This window comes from Drosophila sechellia, chromosome 2R (assembly GCF_004382195.2).
Source record: "Drosophila sechellia strain sech25 chromosome 2R, ASM438219v1, whole genome shotgun sequence".
In the NCBI taxonomy this organism is placed as follows: Eukaryota; Metazoa; Arthropoda; class Insecta; order Diptera; family Drosophilidae; genus Drosophila; species Drosophila sechellia.
Window position 1 is genome coordinate 16750758 of NC_045950.1, and position 16793 is coordinate 16767550.

A 16793-nucleotide genomic window follows, 5' to 3' on the forward strand; every position below is an offset into this window, starting at 1 on the left:
CGGCCTATGATGTACAGCCCGAGCTGTATGCCAGCCTTTCTGTCCAAACTTTGAGCGACAATCTAAAATAATTTTAGCTTCAGCAGGCCAAGGGGCTAGTAGTTGCTGCCCCCTTTTGCTAAATGGTTGTCCTTGTCCATGTAGCACTTAAGCCACATTCCATTATCAGAGCCCAGAAGTGTCTACACGTGTTGCAGGGGCTCAAACCACTCGCAGGAATAAGGGTTGCCCCAGTGGAACTGGTTTTAATTATATTTCGGCTTGATTTCGGAATGTGTGATTAGGAGTGCCACGAGTTCATCCACTGCATTCTGAAATGGTATGAAATTCGAAAATCTGACGGAATACTCAACGCATCGTAGCATGTTAATGACTTTGTTACGTACCACATGGCGTATGCTTAATGTTTGGCCGCAATACCTTGCCACACAGGAGAAAGGGAAGAAGTCGCTAGCAATTGCTATTATTACGCAGTTACACGAGTCCTGGATGCAATCCGTTTTGTACACTGAGAAAAAACAATGTATGGAAGGGCTTTTTTGCTAAGAAAAGTTGAAACGTTCGCGATAGGAAATCATTAATTAAATATAATAATCAGATGGATTCATTTCTTCATTGCATTTGTATGATATTAACAAGAATCATCATACCTTTTATTGTAAGTTATTAAAAAAAGTGTCAAAAGAAGACTTTCAAATCGTATTCAAGCTGGCTTAGGCCAAGACTTAATACTTGAGATTGGCCAGTGCCTTTTGCTCTGTGCAGCATATGCCACAATCGCTGCTGAGGAGAAATCTGCAAAGAAATGACAGGACTGTGCAGCAGGAGCTGTCAGCTCCTTTTTGGCTCGCATGTGCAGTTATTAATTTTACTGCAACTACGACTACGTTGCCTGCCATTCGGCATCTGAGGGAAGCTGGGACTTTAGACGCAGTTCCAGTTTCATATCGCCAGCAGGTCCTTGCATTCGGTAGCTCCTGCTCCTGTTTGCTGCCATGGTCGCAATTATTTTTAATTATTTCTGCTGGCAACCACAAGCTTGTTGCAGGTGCAGCTTCAGCTGTAGCTGTGGCTGGATCAGCTCTGATGTATGCTGCGAAAGTTGTCAGGCAGTTAATAAGCTGACTCTTTTGTGGTAGTTGGCTGTAGCTCAGTTGCTCAGTAGCTTAGTAGCTGTTGCAGCCGAGAGGCAATTTGCAGTTGGCTTAACATGCCTCGATGGCTGTTGGTTTTATGTTCTTCTGGCTGCAGTTGATTCCGGCCTTAAAGTTAATTTGTGTGTGTGCGAAAGTTGCTAAGCAAATGTTGACAGTCTCTTTATTTTTTGTATTTCGCTTTGCTTTGCGTAGACAGACAGTCAGTCACACTCATGGCTGGATCATTTAATAACCTTCTGAAATAAAAATCCAATATGGGACCGCAGTCTAATCCCACTTTGGCTTTTAGCTGCCACAAAAGTCGCTTAATGCGCGGGCAGGGAGTCAAGTTGAGTCTGCTGACAGCTTTTGCAGCAGCAAGAAAGGTCACAGCAGCAAAAGTTTTGCATACTTTTTGGCGCATTATATATTAATGACACATTTGCCAACTGTCTGGGTCCGCGGGGGGCTGCCAAAACTGTAAGAATGACAAAAAAAACAAACAGACTTGTCTCTCATTTCGCAGTCCTGCATCAGTCAGTCACTGGCACATTTTATAATCCACAATGATTGATATCTCTGTGTGTGCTTGTGCTACTAGTGGGGCTGGGGGATATGGGCTGCTCGCATTATGTGCACTCACTTGACGGAAGCAGCGAGACAAACGAGAAAACAAAGAGCCAGCGCCTAAAAGCCAGCAGCACGAAAAATATCGCCACAGTTAAAATGTCACAGTAAATTCATATTCATTCATTATGTTAAAATCCCCCACGGGACAAACACAAAAGGTCCACGGAAAGTGCACAAAAACACAGGCACACAGTAGCACACACACACACCCACAGCAACACACCACCACCAACACACACACACACATGTGCATAACATAGATTGTATATGACAAAAGTGTTGAGCCAGAGTCGGAAGAGCTGCGAGTGTCGCATTCATTTTCATTAACCCGTTTTTAGGCCTGGCCCAGGCCACTCCCCTTGCGGGCTCATCCCCACCCCGCAACCCTACCGCCCCCGCCAGCTGATGAATCACTTGCCTAAATCTCCGGCATTCCTGGCAACAGCATTTTGTTGCTGCTTTTGTCATGTGGATGCATACTTATATACGCATTGAGTGCAAAATCCCCAGCTAAATTTGGCACAATTTAAATGTGCTTTTTTTATGCCTAGTAAGGGTATCTTATTATCTAACAATCCGTTCAAGATCTTAACATTGTTGGCTCAAAAAAACACATTAATCTCATATTAAGGTGTCTAAAACTTGCTTTTAGGCAAAACAAAAACCCTATTTCTTACTATATGATAGGAAAAGGTATGAAAGATCTTTTTCCTTGTGTACTTTAGTTGGAGTGAAGCACCTCAGGCAGGCCACTGACTTTCTTCAGCTCAACATGCGAGTGTTGGCCATATCCGAGGGTTTAGACCAGTTTTGCATGCCTGGGAGTGTGACAAGTGTGCCATGTTGCAGATAATTGCTGGCTGTGTGTGCGTGTGACACGATTTCGTAAATTCCATATTCAAGTAGTGGAGCTATCGATGGGTTGGGTTGGTTTGGGCATCGATTTATTGATCCCTCCTTAAAGCGACTTTCAATTGCCATTCCCAAGGCTGAATAATTGAAATGCAGTGAAGCAGCGGAACGTCGAGTTGTGTGAGTGTTTGCTTAGCTTAATCATCTGGCGGGCATCCCTGTGTGTGTGTGAGCTGCGTATTTGTGTGTACTTTTGGCTTAGGCACACACCTAATTGCTAAGCAGATACTCAGATACACACAGACTTAGGCACGGGCGGTGAAAGTCGCAGCTGCCATTAACCAATCAAGCGCAAATTTGCCAAGGCACTCGGGCATTGAGATCCCTATTGAGCTGTGTGTGCGGATGTCAGGTGGTTGCCGTTGCCGTTAATTAAATCGCTCAGATAGAAAATTAAAGCAACAGATGTTGGGCTTTATGGCGGCGAACAAATCGAAATTGTATGCGACATTGCAGGTAATTAACATTTTATACTGCAAATAAGAAACAAATGAATCTCTGTTTATTGAAGTCGAGTGTACGCGGCGTATACGTGATGTGGCCACAGTCGCCCCCCAACTGTCAGCGTAAATATTTAATATGCTAATAAACAACCATATGGCATTTCATTAAATACATTATCATAAAAAAAAATTCCACACGCACTCTCATAATTTCATTAGCACTCTGCTGCGAGAGTTTTTGCTCGAGAAATTCTGTTTAAAAACGGCAAAAGCTGGGAGAAGAAAGCTGGGAAAGCTGTGCAAACAGAAACGTCAGAAGATGGCAGCCGAATATAAGATGGAGGTGGCACAATAAAAGAAAGCGGAGGAGACCCCCCCCATTTTAGCCACATCAGAAGCGTGTTGGAATTTAATTCCACTTAATGTTGTTGAGCGAGTAAGATTGAGGAGTTCGCAAGGGGGCTGCCATTGAATGTGGTGAAATATATTTCATTTTTTGGGTTAGCCTTTGCATTGAATTAGCATAGATTGTTCATTCCGCTACAGGAACTGACCCAACTGTAGTGGATTCAAAGGAATCCGGCACTCACACGCGCCGAGCAGAAAGTATCCACTCTTTTCATCTCCCCCCCTCAAGTATGCAAATAATAAGCTGTATAAGGGGAATGAGAAAAGCTGGGAAATGTGGGGAAAAGCCTCTCAGTGGCAGCTTTAAACAGCATTTACAAATAATTTTCCAGGGATGAGGCGCGCACAGCAACCGACGACAAAGAAAGATCCGTTTTACACATTCTACACTTGTAATCATTTTTTTTTTTTTATTATAACTCGCCCTTCCGCGCTCAAAAAGGATTTATTCTCGTGCTTAACTTGGCTTAGCTGACGGTTTTAAATGTAATTAGTATGCATGTTTGCATTTCGTTAGCGCCACCGACCGACGACTGTGAACTTTTCATTATAAATCACGCTCGCATAGCCACGAGCAAAGGATACTTCAGCGTATCTTTGTATACCAGTATCCTTGCAGGCATAATGATTGCCAAAAAAAAAGAAGTGTGTATTTAAATAAATTTTAATTAAAGCCGCTACGCAATCTAGAATAAATAAAAACAAAGCGAAAGTGAAAGTAAGACTTTGAGTTTACAGACCGAGGCAAATTTCCTGGTTTCCTATAAGAGGCGTAAGATCTTGGCCAGGAGCAGGGGGCGTGGCGGTGGCAATGGCACTGCCTGCTCTGTTGTTCTACTTACTTTGACTGATGAAGATTTATGCGGCAAAGTCGAGGTTATTGCTGTGGTTGCCAAGGTGCACAAACCCCAGACGAGTCGAGACGAGACATACAGGATGTGGCAATTTGTTTCGAGTGCCTCTCCGTGTCTCATTGGCAACCAGGTGGGCTGGGCAGGTGCATTTGGCTGGCTTGGGAGCAGCTGTCAGCCACTTACAGCCAACAAACCGCGACAGTGACAAATTCAAAATAATTTCATTTTCTCTTTATTTGCACTCGATTATTCATAGGAACGACCGAAAGTGGCGTTTAATTAAATTTGACAGCATCTACAAATTTCCATTTGCCAGTTATGAGTTTACATCGAGACTGTGGCAGCCAGTTCATCGTATTGACCCTAGATAGTTGGCCTAAAAGCCCTATTCCTCGATCAAGAGCACTTAGGAATTGTGGCAAGTTATCTTGGTTGCATAACATTGAATATGGTTTAAGTGGCGTTAATTGTCATAATGAAGTTAATTTTGCTTTCCATTGCAAATGGTTAGTTTTTCTGATTGGTAATTAAATGTTTTTTCTCTGAGAAATTCTCTGACTTCAAGTATTCAACTGCTTAGCCCGTTGTTATGTAACATAAGCGAAGTGTGTTGTGTTGTTGGCCAAGCAATTTGCCATTTGGCATCGCTTGTTTCCACCCTTTTTTCCGCCTTTTTGCGTTTTTGCCTCTTTCTCGATTTTTGCTTGCCCGCTGCAATTTGCAATTTGTTTGTTTTGCCTGTTTTGGTATAACCGGCAGTTCTCTGGGGCTTCGCCCTAATGAATCCAGATTATTAATGTGCTCTCGTATTTCTTCACTTGATTATACATGTAATTTGCGCCCAGCTTCGTCCATTTGCACACTTTTTGGTGGCTCTCTCCTTTGCTGTTTGCTTATGTTTTCCTTTGGTTTACATTTCATGATTTCCCATTGTCAGTATCCGCATCCTGTCGCTCCTCCTACCCAATCCCGAGCATCATCCTGTCGTGTCCTTGTTGGCCAGAATGTAAACAAAAACTCGGCATCAGAAACAAAGTGGACACCGACAGCAGCTTATAAATTAGTGACTGACTCAATTAATGAATGGGCCAAATTAATGGAACTTCTGCTCCGCTGGGGCGGTCCAAAAACCTGAAACGGCAAAAAAATCAACGAAATAAAGTATAGTGAAACAGAAACGGCTCAGACGGAAAGTAAGACTGGCTTAAAGCCGTTCCAGTTCTTCAAATTAAAACGCTTCCGAGAACCATTTAATTGACTTTGGGAGGGGCCACTATTTCCACGCAGATCCAATGAAAATTCATGAAAATTTAAATCGCTTCTCGCTTAGCCTTCCGGCCGAAGTCTGTTGCAAGTCCTTGCAGAGAGAAAAAAAAATACTTAATCATTTAAATTGCATCAAAAGCCAGCCAGCCGGGCAATCCAAATGTATTTAGCCACAGAAAGTATGCCACAGCGAATTCCGTTCGTTGGCCATAAAAAACACAGTGCAATTCAAATAGCCGCAAGGATGAAGGAGCCAAAACCAAGGAAACCGAGTCAGAGAGATAAGTAAATCATGCAACCAGAGGCAACTAAAGAGAGAAAACAAGGATAAAGGCAAAAATGTATATAAATAAGTTTTCTATTAATCATAGAAATAGCCGGCAACAATGTGCCTGCTAATGGCGTAAATTTTATGGCTGCCCTCTTAAAAGTGTGCAACATTTGCGGAAGAAGGGTAGCTAAAAAGGACTCCAAAAAGGTGTTTTAACTGCAATGCGCTGCTGGCTAAAAGTGTTATTACATTTTCTGCTCAAAAAGCCAAGTAATTAGTTTGGATATTCAACCCCAGGGCAGTGACTCGAGTTTCCTGGACGCACTTGCACGTTAGTAATCCTTTCGAAGGAGCACAGTCCGTAGTATCCTTTTAGTGCTTCGGCCAGGCTAATGAATAAGAATGTGTCTGGCCCTGTTAAGGCGATAAACGTTTGCTGTGATTATTTGATTGGAAAGACATAAAAACCCGGTACCAGGATACGCCAGGATACGTCTGCATGTGAACACATCCATTACACACACACACACACACACTCGCATCCTTCGACAGGCATTTAATGGTCACTTTTATGGATACGCACTGCATCGCATACTGCCTGCCATTGATCGCCCTTTTCGTCAGTCATTAAAATGTTTATGCCCCTGTCCGTCGTGGCCTAATTGAAGAACTCTCTCGAGTTGGCCTTCAGTTCGGTTCGCTGGCCTTAATTAGGTTGTAAAACTTTAATTACGACTCGTCGCAATCAGCGCAAATCATTTGGAATTTATACCTACGGCCCAGCTCCCACATCTAATTTGAATGGCCATGGACTGAGAGACAATCATCAGTCCCTGTCGGCGCATTAATGAAATATTCAATTCGATGGCCAGTTTCTACGGGGCTTTGAGTGATGAGCAGTGCTTAAAGTTGCCAAAATCGTTGCTCTTAAAGCCCAGTGCTCCATCAGGGCGTAAAATCGATTTCGTGATATATTAGACACACACATCAACGTTGTAGACACTGGATCATGTCATGTGCGGAGCTTCGATAGTCGTAGTCAGACGGAAAAAGCCTTGGGCACAAATTGGATGTGTGGCCAATGCTCGGCGAAACTCATCAAAATGCAAAACAAAATACGCAAAAGTAATTCCCATCTACATCTAGTTATTTATTTTCTCATATTGCCACAAGATGTTTCATCCGAGCATCATTTACTTTAATTGAGCAGGAGGAAGAGAACGAGGCTAACTCGACTAAGTTTGATGGACCAAGTTTACTGGTCCCATATCGCGGGTATTAGTTAATTTTTGATTGCTTGGGCAACTGCGATTTAAATAATTTGGCGGAATTTTCAAAATTTCAAACGCGCTTCCATGGCTTTCATGTGGCTGCTGGCAATTGAGTGCTTGACAACCGGGTTAAAAGTTTAGTGACAGCAGTCACCGTGGCACTGCCCACCGCAAAACGTTTACGGATTACATATAATTAAGCAAACTATTCAAATATGACGCATACGCCATGTGGTTATGCATCAATTAGCGGCGCCAACTGCAGTTAAGCATACATAAATCAGACATCGCGCATACGCCACGTTGTCACGACTGATTTAAGTTTGCCTGTCATGACGCTTAACATCCCGAACAATAAAACTGGATGAGCTGGCATCACGGAATCGCGATTCGAAATGTCCCCACTTTCATTTTGGCCCACTTTGCATTGCAGTTTCGACCAAGGACGGTGTTCGCGTAAATTGACTGGGCTTGACTTTAATCCCTCGTTTGCGCTCAATTACTTTGGCCAAGTTAAATTGGTTTTGTGTCAGACAGCCAACTAAGTAAAATGCAGAGCGGCTTTGTTTCTGCGGCTTCTTTAAATTTAGTTTTTAGCACTTTGAAGCGCAAAAAATTGCTATTCAGCAGGCAAAACACTTACTCATTTAATAAACTATTAAATGTGTTCGTATGCAAACGAATGTGATTATGTGATAATTAGTGCACTTTGCCTGCATTTAATGAACATTAAAATAAACAACGCTCCCAATTTATAAATTATTGGACTAATTGATGGAGTGTGCTCAGTTCATAATTCGATTGTGCTGTATTTTGCCGGCAAACTGTAAACAAAAACGATTAAATACTTTTAGTTAAAAATAAAAGTTGCTCCGACGAGTGGGATTAAAATTTTCTAGGTCAGGGAAACCTAAAGATACAACCACGACAATAGCTGTAAGTACAAAATCAGGCTTGGTCTTTACTTTCGGGGGTTAAATGAGGCTTTCCTCCTTAACTAACAAAGCTGGCAAAGCAGTTCAATTAGTGGCCCAAACAAATGAGTTGCACTCGCCCATGTTTGTTGTTGCTCCAGCCGTAGTAGTTTTCGTGGTTTTTGGGGTTACACAATACATAAGTTTCCTGGAGATGAAGGACGGATTCGGGCGGCACAGGGTGCTAATTTCCAACTCCCGGGTCATATTAGTTGCTGCCACCATCGCCGTTGTTGCCAGGGAAATGATGTGGAAAATTATGCGGAGCATGCCTCATTCAAATTATGATTGTGTTGATTATGACGCATTAAAGCTAAACGAAGCAGGGACTTTGTTTTGCAGCCCGGCAGCAGGAATTAGCATACAGATTTCCTTTGGCGACACGTAGCCCTATTTGAAGACTTAAAGTTTTCCATTCCATTCCGCTTGCCTTTGTCCTGTGCTTTGGTGTTGATGTCGCAGGCCAGGCATAAAATTACAAAGGCCTCCTGGAATGGCACACTTTCAGGCGCTTTTATGGCTGCTAACAAGCTCATAGAGCAGACCATTCCATTCCCATTCCCAATCCCAATCCCGGCCAGACGAACCGACCAACACCAAAGTGAAGACATTAGCAGTGAGCCGGGCAAAGTAACCCAAAAATGAAGTAGATCCCGGGTACAAAGGAATCTAAGAGCGAACTCTGAACTGAAACTAGAAAAAATGAAACAGCTGTGCAGAGGAAAAAACACGCTTCAAAAACTGCTAGGATCTGATTTATAAATAAACATACCCAGTCAAATATGTTAAGGATGTTCTTTCATGCTAGAAAATTCAAGTTAACTTTTTACTATAACCTTTAATTTATATTAAGTTTGCATCTATCGAATTTCGTTGTATTTTTTTTCTGAGTGCAAAAAGCTAAAACACACCCCTCACTCCATTTGCCAGGATGGAGAAAAAAATGCCGTCATTTGCATGCATTGTCAGGCGCAGGTTTTTTGGGGGGTGTTGGGATCCGAGAAAAAAAAAAGGTCAACTTGGGTCCCCAAATTGGCACAATAGTTGCGTAGGTGTTGAATTTGTGACCGGACTATGAATAAGCTCCTTGGCTGACAGTTTTTCCTGTTTTTTTCCTGGCTCTCCTCCAGCAAACATATTTATTTCCACACTTTCATTGGTTCGAGTCGCTATGCGTTCATTGTGTAGTATATATAGTATATAGAGTATAGTGTATGGTGTGTGACCCAGGGACGAGGCCAGAACAACAATGACACTCAATGCAAATTGAATAGAAGACAGGAGCAAGGACCAAGGACTAAGGATCTAGCCAGACCCTTCGGACGTGGCGGGATGAACGCTGGCCAACTTGTTGACTTTTAAGCCCAACAGAGTCGACCATTAGCTTGAGAGTTTTGTAAGTAGATATACTATATTTACGTGGCATTTCGTCTGTCTTGGCCTTAAAGTGCCGCCTCATTGTGGCGGAATATTTAAGAGGCGATTTCCATCGAATGACGAGGCAGTCAGTGTCGAAATCAATTCAGACCAACACGAACGGCTCCGGCCATTAAAAAACACACACGAATATGTTAAGTAGCTGTGGCGGTAGACGAAGTACAAATCAATTTGCATTTACATTCGTCTGATTTCCATCGAAAGGCCACGTTGTTTTTCGCAGAATCATTGCCAAAATATATTCTATAGAAATGAAAGAGTAACATCTGCTTGGTTTTACAATTAATAATTTCCAATGAAATACAAGGAGTTGAGTCTCGCAGATGTGTAACAGGTATATTTTAAATTTTGGTTGCTACTTTAACCATTCATTTTCGAGTTCCAAGTGACTTGTCCTCAAATATGCTCACTAATTACAATATATACTCCTATACATTTTTTAACATTACCTTGCAATTAAATTACATTGCTTGGCTTCCAACCATTAACTGCAAAATTATGGCTGTCATTTACAAGCACTTTTCTTCGCTTCACGACAATTTTTCCGTAATCCCGCTTTCCTTAGAAATTTATTTCGCTTTCATTTTGGCCAAAAGGCGGTAAAAATTTCAATAAACGCCTGTGCCATTCATTACAATTTATTCGCGGGATTTTGTTATTATTTTTCGCTGGCAAAAGAATTCCAGGAGAACCGAAGAACATTTCTTTCACTTTTGAGCAGTAAGATCCGCCTTGTTCAGTCAGCTGACAGACAGACATTCGGCGTGTGCAAATTCAAGCCGCACACTAAACGAATCAGCGACATGGCCACAGGAATCCTTCGGGGAATCCTTCAAGCTGTCTTAAGTCGGGCTGAGTCTATTGTTTCGCAAAGAGGATGTCACCGACAGAGCCATGCAAACTGCAAGCGCAGTAAATCCATTTTCAGTCGTATGTAAGACGAGAAAAGAGTGCGGAAAACCCAAAAGAAGTACAGAAAGTGAAGTTGAGATGGTTGTGCAGGGGAGGATACCGAAGGAAAAACTACCGATTTTCCTCTTCCTTGCCAGTTGCAGCTGAATATTTTACGCACTGATTAAAGCAAACGAAAGTTTGGCATTGCCATTTGCATTCCCCCATTCGCGATTCGCAGGGGACTTTTCCCTGCGCATGCATATTAAATGAGATTTTCGCCGCTTTTCTTTCGCTGATGCAGCATCTCGTTGTAAGTTGTTTACTTTGTCGGCGAAAACTTTACCAGTGTTAATGTGCCTAACAGTTCGGGGCGACAAAGGGTTCATAAACATCGCTGGCTAATGAGGAGCACTCGTGGCATGCCAAGGATGCACGAGAAAGTCTAGACGCGGCTTAGTGGGTGGATATGTATTGGCATATACTTATAGTGAGGCGTACGTCCCACGGACCAAATAAAAATGCCATAAAAATCACTCATACGCTGTGATGTAGCCCAATATTATGTGGCACACAAACGACGCACAGCGACCTACGTCAGATGTCCTGGCGGTGGGCAAGGATGCTACACAGCGAAAAAATTTGCGAAATTTGAGCGAATTGGAGTGAAAATTGTCCCAGAACAATTACGTACTTTAGTACTTTTACATTTAAAATGAATCTGTTATTTATTTATTGCATATTTTCCATGCATACTTAAACAATATACAAATTTAATTTTCTATTCATTCAATTTCAACGTAATTTCGTTGTTTTAACTCAACAAAAACGTTTTCCAAACAAATTTGTTACACATTATTGTGTTTCATTTGTGCAACAACTCTCATTGTGATCAATTTAAAGCACAAATGAGAGAAATAACCAATCGCTACTACACTGTTTCCGTGCACGACTGACTGGTCTTATCGACCAAGCGAAAACGGCTAATAAAATGTGTTAAATTATGACAGGACACTGCCGCAACGAGTGAGATAGAGCGAAAGCCGGGCTAACAGAGATACAGAACTCGCATAGGAATTGACCAAATGGCAATGGCCCAGAGGTTCAGAGATCCTGGCTGGCGGCATTTTGTTAAATTAAATCAGAGCGGCTAGCAAAAACGCCCGCTCTATGTAGTATATGGTGTCGCCCCCCCTCCCCTCCGAAATGAGGCAAATAATCATGAAAAAGTCAGCCATGGCAAGGACAACAAGGACAACAGGGACAACAACAACGGCAGCGAGCAGAGATAACCATAAAAGCGTCGCCCAAAAGTCTGCAGTACTTTTTGTGTGCCACTAAATGTGTGTGTTTTGTTTTCTGTGTCCTGCCGCCTGCCTTAACTTTTGGCCCCCAACTAACACACACACACACACAGACGCAGCAGAGAGAGTCCTGTAATAGTGGCCCGCATTGTATTGTTTCCTCGTTGGCAGTTTCACTTGGGGAAAACTCGGCAAAGTTCAATGCCTCCCAACACAATGCGATTCGGTCGGTATTGGTCCTCCTTCACTAGAAACTAGAAACCACCTTCCAGCCACCAAGCATTGCTATACTTGAGTGGGCCACTAGTTGTGAATGTCATTTTTGCATTTCTGCTTTGAAGTTAACCGGAAAATTTTCAAGGCAATGTCGTACTTTTGGCCAACTTAAAGCCAATGGAAAAATCCAGAGAGGGATCGCTTTGCCATCGAAATGGAAAGTCTGCCAAGATAGAAATCAATGCCAGGACTTGTTTATTGTTCAGTCGGAACACTTTGTTCGGCTGACTTGATTTTGCATTGGAACTTGGATTTGGCCTGGCCAAAGCCGGCGAACCAGAAACTATGTCAATGCCGGGCTATCTCAAAGTGGTTTCATCTACTACCACTACCAGTGTGCGTTTTCATATTGGGTCCACTTGGTGCTGATTGCGTTGAGTTCGATCTGCGGGCTCAATCAGTATGCAATTAGCTCCATTAGAACTAAACCTGTCTCAGTGTATTGGCTTATCGGGGGGTAATTAATCAACACGACATCGGAGAGGGTGGTTCCATAAGTTTTAGATGTACGCCTTTAATTTCTAGCTAAAAAACAAAAATTAAACATTTTGCCTTTCATTGCTTTACTTAAAGTAAAATATCATAATCACAGTAAATGAGTTCGTACAAAATAATGCAATTTTCAATATGACTGCCTAAGATGTATCAACTCTCGTTACTCATACGCCACGTTGTTCAATTATGGCGACCAGCCACCATCTCTCCGCCAGCCAACTCCACTCACTTTCTGCCATTCTCATTGGCATTCGGAAGCATAATTTATGGGTTGGCAAAGCGTCTAGGCCATAAATTAATTGTCGCGCCTAAGTGCGCACGATGTCGCCTGAGCACTCGGATCGACAGAATGGAGGCAAACTAAATAGAAAATTGCCAGCATTGGAGGACAGACATTACCAGACGGGGAACGAGAATGGTAACCAGGGGGTGCAGGATGCAGGATGCAGGGACAAGGTGAAATATGGGCCCGACCAAATGGCTGCGTTTGCCAGCGATGGCAAACTGCAATATGCCATTGATAATTGCTTGAACATTACGCATACGCCGTGTGGTCAGGCTTTATGGTTTTATCTTCGCCATTAAGTGTAATCAATTTTTCGAAAGACGGGGCGGCAAGCGAGGCAAGCAACAACAACAGTTCGCATTCCTTGTCGGTTAACCAATATAGGATTTCATTCGCAGACAATAAAGCAGCTGAAATTGTTTTTACAATTGCTTTCCTTTTCGATTGCACTTGCCAATGCGAAACGGAAAACGGAGTCAAATCGATTCCGATCATAAAGCACGAGCATGTGTGCCCTGGAGTGTGGCATGTAAACAGACCGACCCGAAGAAGGAGATCCTGAGCTCCGATTAATGTCTGTATTTAAGTGAAGCACACTTTGAGGCGAATCTTGCTGAGCTCAGCTGGAGAGCCCGGACGTGGTAACTTGCCAACGCCAGCAGTTGTGGCCCTAGAAAATGATTATGTGTGCTGGTGGCGTTGTCAACACGCTCGAGGGTGCAGCATGTGGTCCCTGGAAGGAGCTAGTCCACCCGCCTGCCCGCCGCATCTGCTCACCTTGGGTTTGTGTGTGTCTGCGCCGCCTTAAACCGATTTCAGATAATTTCTGACTTTTATTTTTCATTTGCCCAACGATATCGCCCCTTGACGAAGCATTTACGACGACACATCCGTCACTTGTCGCCGCATTCAGCGGGCGTTATCAGATTTCGTTTCCGATTTTTTTTGCAATCTTCTTTTTTTCGGATTTTTTTTGCAAATTTTTCAGGTTTTTCTGCGTGACATGTGATGCGCATGCAAATGCGAAAGCGGGCGGTTTTTAAATGAGGCACGCAGTTGCTCTTTTTTTTTGGTGGGTGGTTGGGGCGGCGGTTCATCATTGCAACATTTTCATGGGGATTTTATGCTCATTGAAATGCGACAACGAAAATCTTCCAGTTTTCCACGCGCTGCCAAGAGTCACACACACTTTGGCCTAAAATGTCGCCGCGCTCACTTATCGTGCCTCATTGTGAGTCATGACCGCCTGTTTTTATAGTTTGCCCCGATTTGTATGCGTATTTGTATTTAAGCATTCATATGACCACATTAGCCGGTCGATGGGGAGGGGGATGGGGGGACAGAAAGCGAAAGAAATATAATCATAAATTCCAAATGCGGCACTTATAATGCCAACTGAGTGATGAAACGGCTGGGCGGAGCTGAGGAAAGTGGGCTAAAGCAGACATTGCCAGCCATAAAAATGGCGACATACGCGAAAAAACGTTGTCGCCCAAGACTAACAAGCTTCAAGTTTATATAAAAAAGAAATACCCCACAGAAAAAAAATAAAAAAAAGAAATGCTCTGCTGAAATAATATGCCCCAATGAACTCGTTGCCTTTGACTTTTGGTTACTTTGTGCATATTCAAATATAGCTTCACTCACTCGCTCTATCTCTCTGATTATATAACCAATATTTTTCTGTCAAATTTCATTTTGATTTAATTTGTGCTGGCAAATAGAGTGGCAAAGTGTCAGGAGCAATTTGCTGCACAAATATTTTGCCATATCCACTCGCTCGAAGCAAAGCGGAAACACTCTGCCAGCATAATCGATAGTTCAGCATATTTAAAGGAGCTCGAGCCGCATCCCCTGCGCTCCACACATTTGTGGCCCAGCTGAAGGATGAGGTGGAGCCGCATCGAGTGCATCGACTGCCACTCAAAGCTTCAATGCGATGTCAGTGCAACTTAACCTTAAGTGCTCCGGATCATGGACAATCCAAGGCTGCCGCGCTACTCCACGAGAAGCGGTCCTGACTTTCGCCTTCTATTCGCTTCAGCACACATGATGATATGCGGGGCTCCAATTGGGATTAACTAGGACAAAGATATTTTCTTGTCAGCTAAGGCGAAGTAAATAAAGTGCTGCCAGCTCAAGACAAGCATTTCTTAAATTGCTAATTAATTCAATATTTAAATAGGGCAGGAAATAGGGTTATAATTTTTGCAATAGCCCCTTTTATTTTGGTGTTTTTAGATAATCTCACGCTAAATTAAGTCGGGTTACATTTAATAGTTGCCCAATCGATTTTCGGTAATTTCGATTTATCTTCAAGTAAAATAGCCCCCATAAATATGCATATGTTGTGCTAGGCACGCCTCCCGCCCCACACAACCGCAAATATTTTCCACCACATTTGCTAATTTTCGGGTTGAAAAGTCGGCAAATATTTTTGGTCCTTTAACCACAGCAGCTCAGGGATTTTCGGGATGACAGTTTTGTGGGGGGGCCATTCCCCTCCGCCCACACCCATGTCCATGTATCATGTTAATTTGCAGGCGCCGAGCGTTTTTGATTAAGCGCACGCTTTAAGGCAAAAGCCCAAATCTGACAGCCATCAGCTGCTGTTTTGGTGCCGCTGTTATCGATGGCCAAAGTGGGCCGAAACGACGGGACAAACAAACGGGCTAACAACAAATTGGAGGCTTCGACAAGTTGGGCTCGGCATTTCCTGGCGGCCGCATCGTTAATTTTCACAGCGTGAGCCAATTTTCCATGCATAAACTTAAAATTAGCACAAGGTTCGCTATCGCACACAAAAATGTGGGGTTGGGGGCCGCAAAAATGGTGTGAAAATCTTTTCGCAGCTGCCCATAAATTGCATGCTCGCTGATAAACAATAAATTAAGTTCTGTTTCAAACCAGCCTCCATCTCTACCTCCCTCCATCTCTCTCTCTGTCTCCCTTTTCCTCAGCTTTTGTCCTGCGCATTTTCCGCTTTCCGAATTTCCCACGCTTTTCCACGCCATTTATGCGCCACGCACGCATACGTGCAACATTTCTAAGCTAATTTTCGCCAGCTTTTGATACCCTGTTACCTATCTGTGTGGATTCCGGGTGGGGTATGGTGTGCTGCAGGGTAGCACTGGGTAATTAGCCTGGCTAGCCAATTTCATGTATCATTTGCATTTATTTTTTAAAAGTTTTATGTTATTAATAATTCAGTGTCTAGATTTATTTTTTTGAAAGGAATATGTTTAAAGATTATATAGGCATAATTAGTAACCCTGCATTTGTGGAAAAGGAGGAAGACTTACGTATACCTAATAAAACTCTGCAGCTTTTTATCTTTTAATGTTTATGAACTTTTACTGCATCAAATTATCTCCTTGTTTTTTTTTTTAAGAGCAACTCCGCTTCGATTACCGAACGAAACTTTTTCCCAACGGTCCTCTTACATTATTATCTATCCTGAAATGTTTTGCATATTGCCCGAAGATGGAAAGCCGCACGTACGCAAATGTTACGGATGCGCATTAAATTTAACTTTGTGTTCGAAATTTTTCAAAACGTAAATCGTAAAATTTGTCATGTCCCGGCAGCCACCAAAACCACCCAAACCACCCAAGCCACCGAACCACCCAAACCACCGAACCACCACCGTCAATGTGGTGGAGTCGATTCATGTTTTCACGTTGCTACGCATGTGAAAAGTTTGCGTAGGTCTTTTAGCTGCCTTTGGTGAAGGAGAGTGCGTGCCCCGGCGAAAGTTTTCACTTGATTTTCTTTTTTTTTGGCGCGTGCGGAAACGGAAATGTGCAACAGCAGTTTTCCACCGACTTGGGGCGATGAATGGATGGAGGTCCTTGATTCCTGGCTGCCAGTTAGAGAGTTTAGCTTGGAGTTCGATAAACTGGCGCCAGCAGGAGTTCGCCTCGTATCGCCTCATTCAAT

The 16793-nt window shown here is 43.0% G+C and overlaps 1 protein-coding gene across 1 annotated transcript in view; it reads left to right on the top strand.

The window, feature by feature from the left end:
- The window catches only part of LOC6610120 (zwei Ig domain protein zig-8), a 44995-nt gene that overhangs the window by 8040 nt on the left and 20162 nt on the right, over positions 1 to 16793 (top strand). The window lies entirely within an intron of this gene.